The 7,134-nt window shown below is 39.3% G+C and overlaps 1 protein-coding gene across 1 annotated transcript in view; it reads left to right on the forward strand.

Annotated features, from left to right (window-relative positions):
* The window catches only part of ptch1 (patched 1), a 54,846-nt gene extending 52,166 nt beyond the window's left edge, over positions 1-2,680 (forward strand). Inside the window, exon 24 of the mRNA XM_034692835.1 lies at positions 28-2,680. The gene's annotated coding sequence lies outside the window, so the exon portion shown is untranslated. The remainder of the gene's footprint in view (positions 1-27) is intronic.
* The last annotated feature ends 4,454 nt before the right edge of the window (positions 2,681-7,134 follow it).

Here is a 7,134-nt window from a genome sequence, read left to right on the forward strand (position 1 = left end):
ACAGTACATTTTTTTCATCATTTGCAGTTGTGGAGAAGAGAATTAAAACGGCCAAAGACCCGGCCTGGCACAGCCCAGCCCAGCATAGCCCAGCCTGGCTTGAACCCGGCAGAGAAAAACTCTCCAGTGTTGCCGTCATGGTGCTCATTCTTACTGTAACCCAGTGGACTATTGTCTTAGATATTTCTATCTATATTTAAAAGATGTATACATATGTAAATATGAACAAAAAAGTAGCTATAATTTAGGAGATGTACAACTCCTCATGTTAACAGACTGGGGCTGCCATTGTATATTGTGTATGTGTGTATGTGTGTGTATGTGTGTGTGTGTGTTTGTGTGTGTGTGTGTGTGTGTGTGTGTGTGTGTGTGTGTGTGTTACAGTGTGCTTAAGTGTAAAAGTGTGTGCGCATGAGAACAAGAGATAGATCTCTGATTACTGTTCACTCATCTGTGGATCTGTGCCATTAAGAAGCTTCACCTAGACAAACATACCTGTCAGCATTCACTGTTGCTGCTCAAATATATTTTTAAATAATATACATTTATAACTCTATGCAAATGTCTTTTTAAACAAAAGAAGTGATCCGTCTTCATGTGTGTGTGTGTGTGTGTGTGTGTGTGTGCATGTGTGTATAGCGGTTGAACGTGGTGCTGTGTATTGTGAAACAGCCCCATTATTTTCTAGCTATACATCAGATACATCCTCAGAACAGACTAACATTAACACTCATTTCAAACGTGAGAGGCAGTGTTAGAATTATCAAACAGGCCTAGGTGTGTGTGTGTTTGTGTGTGTATGTGAGTGTGTGTGTGTGTGTGTGCGCGTGTGTGTGTTAAAGGTACGCATGTTAAACTATTAATTTTTATCACAAACCTGTGGTAGTTATGAAACAATTACTGTTTAACTTGACACGCTATGCGTGCTATTTAAGACGAGCAGACATGAAGAAATTTTATAGCTGTTTTTTTGTTTTGTTCTTTTAGTTTTCCTCTGCATTGGAACCTGTTTTTCCTCCTAGCTTTGTATCACTGTCTGTTTGGCTGCTCTCTGGTCATATTTTACTGTAAGAGGTTATGTATTGTTTACCCTAGCAGGCTCAAAGCAGGTTCTGTCTTGTATACTGGCATCCAGTCGGTAAACCCACCTCATAAAACTCTCTCTGCCATCACAGGGGCGTTCACATTACTGATTCTGGAACAGGGTCAACACGGGGCACTAACTCTGTACCCTTAGTGGTTGTGTCTAGTGGATAAGCTAAATCTCAGACTTTATACTGTAACCCGATTCAACATGGCACTTGACTGCATTTAAACTTAACTCGCAGGAATATCTCCTCTCACGTAGCTCTTTATTTCTGTCCAACCAATAAGCTAGCCCACGCAGCCTGCTAAGGGCTAAGCCCTATATAGCCTGACAATGTGCTCTATGTGTGTCTCAATGTACATGTGTGTATACATATTTCTCTGTTTGTGGTGGTCCATCCTCTTATTCTGTCTCAGCTCTCCTTACGTGACAGTGAAGACAACTGGCCCCATTTTGGCCTCAGCCATCCCCACTGACCTCAGTTAATAAAAATCCACAACGTAATGCTATGACACTAATTGGACACCCCCCTTCTTAAAGTGCCAAATGGCACAGACCTGAGCCTCAGGGGTTAAAGTTTACACTGCCAGTCCCCCTCTATATTAGCATTGGCCAGTTAATGTCTGCATGTGTGTCTCAGTCAGCATACATACCTGCTAGAAATCCCCTCCTCTAGATTCAGGTCCTCAACCCCTCACACCTCAGCTTGTGTCCTTTTTTTACACCTAAACTTCAGATGTAGCTCCACCCAGAAGTCTGTGCCGTTTTCCATGTCTATGTTCTTAAGTCAGCAGCCTGCATTGAATAGATTGTTCTGTATGTTTGTTTGTTTTTTCTCCCAATGTCACATTGGCAGTAGTGGAGAGAATCATAGCTGGCAACTATTTTATTCATTTTTAAATGTTTTTGTTTTGTTTGTTTTTTTCAACTTTCAATTGCGATATTTATATTTTTGTAATATAAAATATGTTGTTATTTTCTTTCATTATTATCGTGATGCCAGTGGATAACAAATGCAGGGATTTTTATGTCTATTGAAAAAACACTATTACAGTTTAATGTTTTTACATTAAGGAGTTTTATCTGTATAAAGTGCTTACTAATGTTAAATAGGAAAAAGAGTATATAACAATTCACACTACAGGTCTCATCATAGCTCTTAGAGGATTTTAAAAGGAAAAAAAAATCAGTGGTTCTTCCAGACTGCCATTTTGGTCTTGGTTGGCGTGGATGTATGCTGTTTTCAGTTACAAAGATAAATGTATGCCATATAATTTATTTATATGAAAATTTATTTTTGTAGTGTACATAGTAGTTGTCAAGGTATTTGACTGAAGTATATTTTTAAAGAGTTTATATGTAATGATATACCATAACAGAAAAAACCTTAAGGTGCACACTTTCACTGCTAACTGTCTTGTAAGACAACATCAACACCTCCCCTTCAGTATTATGTTCCGATCCTTGGAGAGAGACAGCTGTTTCTATGGGTTTGTCAAAGGCTAGCCATGAAAGTAGAAAATTGTACTAGCTCTCAAAATATTAATGTTCAAACACTGATAGAATTCTAACAAATAAAAATATTATAACTTATTTGTCTTGTTGTTCATAACTTTAATAAATGGAAACTTAAAAAAATGCTTCTGTCTGACTGAGTTGTTTTTTTTCCTTAAGGTTTTGTATGAAAATGAATAGTAGTCACATTATGGGAAATTCACTTGTTCCATAGTAGAGCATAAGACAACAGAACACTTGTGTCTAATGCAGCAGCCAGTTAGCTTAGCTCAAGACATAATCTAGGAAAGCCTACTTTTGCTGTTATCTTCTAAAAAGTTAAAATAATTGGTTTACTTACACTTAAGGCTTGTGTGAGGATTTTTTGATTGGTCATGAAACTGATTGAAATTAACAGCGATGGCTCTTTATGGCCTACAAAGGTGAACAGGACCATCCAAAAAGGATTGACAATATCTATATTGTAATGTTTTATACCTGTAACCGCAATGATGGGGTAGGTGTCAGATGAAGGAATTCACATCATACTGAAGACACCCCATTTGCTTGCTTTTTTAACAATGAGAAATCCCCTTTACTGTAAAAGGAAAACATGATGAGAAGAGACAAAACACCTCTTTGACCACAGGAGGCACTAAAATCATCACAAACAGAAAGTTCCACACAGGAGCTTTAAGTTATACTCGCTACAAATATCCCCTCCGTACAACTCAAACTAACCATTGTATTCCCTATAAAGCAAAGCTGCAGGTAAACATGACTTCCCTTCTTCCGCCTCCCCCTCCTTCCCTCCATTATGTCCTGCAGTGTAAAACTTTGACATCTGGTCTGGAGCCCTGCAGCCCTCCCCAACAGCCCACCCAGCTCCACCCCCGCCCTCCCCACCTCCACTCCCTGTTCTGTATGATTTTGATTGACAGCTTTATAGACTGCAAGGAAATTGGTTGTAGTTACAATACAGCTGGCCTGTTCGGAGTAATGAAAAAGGGCATGTGGCCTTGAGCTTGCTGCACTGATGGTGAGAGTGCCTTGTCAACTGCATGGGTGGCAGCTATTTATTCTCATTCTCGACTGTTGTAAGCGAGAGTTTTAGACTCATCAATGTCCATGCAATGCACGACTTAAGTACTTTGATCAAAATACAATTAAATCTGATGAATTGCCTGACATGCTGTATATATGCCACACACAAACTATGTTTAGAAAATAGTCTGCTTTGTACTCATGCTTCAAACATAGGATCGGTTCTTCAATGGCTCAAACTCACCATGAACTGTACCGACTCTGAGGAACTCGCTGACCCTGGATCAGTGGTTAGAGTCAGGCAGTAGGTATGTCATTATCTTTTAAAGCCAATAAAGGCACACAACTCTGTTGCGTGTTGTCCAAGCAGTGCATAGAGGAATGTTGACATCTGACAAATGATGGGGTGTGTTTGGAAAGCTGGGTGGCAGGATGTTGTGTGTCATGTTTTGAACTTTTCTAACTGACCTTGACATTTTAAGTCTGTTGCATGAGGAGAATGAGCAAGGCTCCTGGAGATATGCAGGTGTTGCCTATGTAGATTATAAAGTGCAACTCAAAAAGCAAATGCAATGAATAACAGCAACAGAAAAACTGCAAAACAGTAGAATGTGTCCAGCACTTGGTTGTTTATGGTCCAAATGGTTCATTGAGTTCTGATGTTCTTTAGGTCTTCACCACCAGCCCTCCCTCCATAACACGGGGACCCCAGGTCACAGCACCAACACCCTCCCCCCCCACCCCCCCACCCCCCTATTGCCCTGCCATTCCCTTTGGCCCCCTTCACCTCTAGCCCTCAAGCTCACAAACACATACACCCATGCACACATACTTGGAGTTGCCCTCAGAGGTAGAACTGCACTTATTATGAAGAGCCCTTCATCGGAGCTAACAAGACCCAGGTTGTTAATGAATGAGTATTTCCTGTACCCGTCCAGAGAAAGAAAGGGGGGTGAAGGGAGAGAAAGATGGAGGGAGAACCAAAGAGGAGGAGAGAAGAGGCAATTAAGAAGGTCTTTCTCTTCTGGACTAATGGACTGCAGTGCCATGGCTCTCTGCCCAGCCTTGGTGACAATGGAGCGGATATACCCTACAATTGAGCTTTTTTTTCATTCTTCCTAATTTCTTTAATCTGTTTTCTTATTTTTTATACTTTTTAATTGGAAAAAATAAAAATGCAAAGGGATTTAAACAAAAGGTATTTATTGACTCCTATGTTCCAGTCTTCCTTTTCTCTCCACCTATTCCTCCCTCTCCCTCTTTTAATTCTCACTCCTTCCCCCGAAAGCCTTGTCCATCATCACCTGCCGGCAGAGTAAAATCCTTTGGGTGTATACTCTCTGCTGCATGAATGATTGCTCTGTTGACATGACTGCATGGGACACACACAAACACACACACAAGCACTCCTGCCTGCCAGATCTGGGGACAGATTTACACATTCTTTGTAAGAGCAAGGCACAGGAACAAATCTGCAGAAAAGATTGTGTGGTGTGATGATATGATTATAGATCCAGACAGATAAGGGTTTTACCTTTGAGTCCTACCAGACACTTTAAAACACTATTGAACTTTTGACTTGTGTTTGCTGCTGTGTGCTTCTCCTACAACATGTGGACAAGGACAGTTTTCCAGACTGACAAAAATCAAAGCCCCGGGTGGTTTGTTAACACCACATTTGAGTGATAGCCAATGAATGACAGGATTTAACATTAAGAAGATTTTTAAAAATCCTTGCTAGTAGTTCTTGCACCACTAAATTATTTGTTTATTGTCAGAAATGTAGTATAGTTTTACTGTATGGTTGGGATTTTTTATATTTGAACCTAAACTTTATTGTTGAGATATAGTGGAACAGATAAAATTACTATGTCTGGGATTTATAAAGCTAGAGTGAGGGGAGGGCAAGCTAAGCTAGCCAAATTAGTTCAGCATAGTAAAGTTAACCTTATCCTGTTTTAGCTGAGCTGAGCTTAGATGTGATAAACTAAGCTTAATTTATAAAAGTTTATATTAGCTAAGCTCATCCTAGCTTATAGTTTATCTGAGTTTTGGTTATGTTTTCCTTAGCTGAACTTAGTTTAGCTAAGCTTCTCTAAACTGAGCTGAGCTGAGCTGAACTTGAACACTTGCATTGACGAGAAACCTATCCAGGCTCTGTCCAAAGTAAAATAAATGTATCCTTAGCACTTCTCAAGTTCTAGAAAATATGAAATTGTAAAATAAGTGCTGGTAGTTTTTTTTTTTTTAACTGCCTGACTTATACTGGTTAGTGTTTCTTGTTAAGCTAGGCTATCCATAACAACACTGGGTAGCATCGTTCAGTGGTCAGACTCTAAAACCAATAACAATTACATCACCAAAACGGACTCAAGTGCAATATTTCCCCAATCTATTTTTAACGTGCAATAATTACATCATCTCAGTTCATCCTTCTCTTCTTACATGTGCAATATGTCTTTCTACCCATCTTCCCAGTTCTGTTCTGTACATTGTTTATACCTAGGCTACAAGTCTGTGCACATTTTCACCGCATCATTGGTTTTGGAAATATTTGTAAATTTACTTATTTAGTTGTGTATTTACGTTGTGTATATATGTTGTAAGATGTGCTTATTTTTACTTCTTTAATTTTAGTTGCTACTGACTTTTTATTAATTGCTATTTTATAGGCTCTTGTTTTCTTTATACTGTTTTGCACTGTCTACTTTGCTGCTGTAACACTTAGATTCCCCGTTGTGGGACGTATAAAGGATATCTTCTTGTCTTATCTTATCTTATCTTACCATCTGTCTGTAGCTTCCTGTTTATGTGCAATAGCTTTTTCTTTTTGTCTTGAAAGCTAACTGACATAACATTTTACTGCAACTTTCTCTGAAGCAGAAATATACTATGACTGCAAGAACCCCAGTAGGTTTCTGGGGGCTGTAACATCATAAAAAAAGAGTATCACTCTTCTCCTTTTCTTTTCTGTTGTATTCTGTCAGCAGTCTCGAGGTGGGTGGTTTTGTGGGTGTTGGTGCTGGTGTTCAGTTCCACCCAGGGACCCATTTAACTTGGCTGGCTGTTTTGTCTCCCAAAGAGGGAGTGCGCTCGTTCTACAAAACCAATCCAGAAGAATTTGAGATCTAAATCCCCAGTGGCCAGACTTACATAAGCTGTGTTAAAGCACTGTTCAGCAGAGTGGGTTAGTGAATAACCAAAAAATCTGTTTTTATGAGAATGACACGTAAGAAATATGCTTGGTATTTGACATATTAGTGTGGTGCATGGTTGTCAGGAGCCAAATTCTGAGCACATATCTGTGCTGGTTTATGAGAGTTGCAAGAGGAGATTTCTCAGATCTCTATCTCTCTTCTATAAATGTCGTATAACTTGTTAGAGATGAACCCAAGGTTGAATTAGACTTTTAAAATCAGAATACAGAGCTAAGTGGATGGATTGAGAAACAAAAACAATCATCAGGGGGTGGTGCTAAAAGATGGTTGTCATAATTATAACTGGTATGA

Source organism: Notolabrus celidotus, chromosome 9 (genome assembly GCF_009762535.1).
Source record: "Notolabrus celidotus isolate fNotCel1 chromosome 9, fNotCel1.pri, whole genome shotgun sequence".
In the NCBI taxonomy this organism is placed as follows: domain Eukaryota; kingdom Metazoa; phylum Chordata; class Actinopteri; order Labriformes; family Labridae; genus Notolabrus; species Notolabrus celidotus.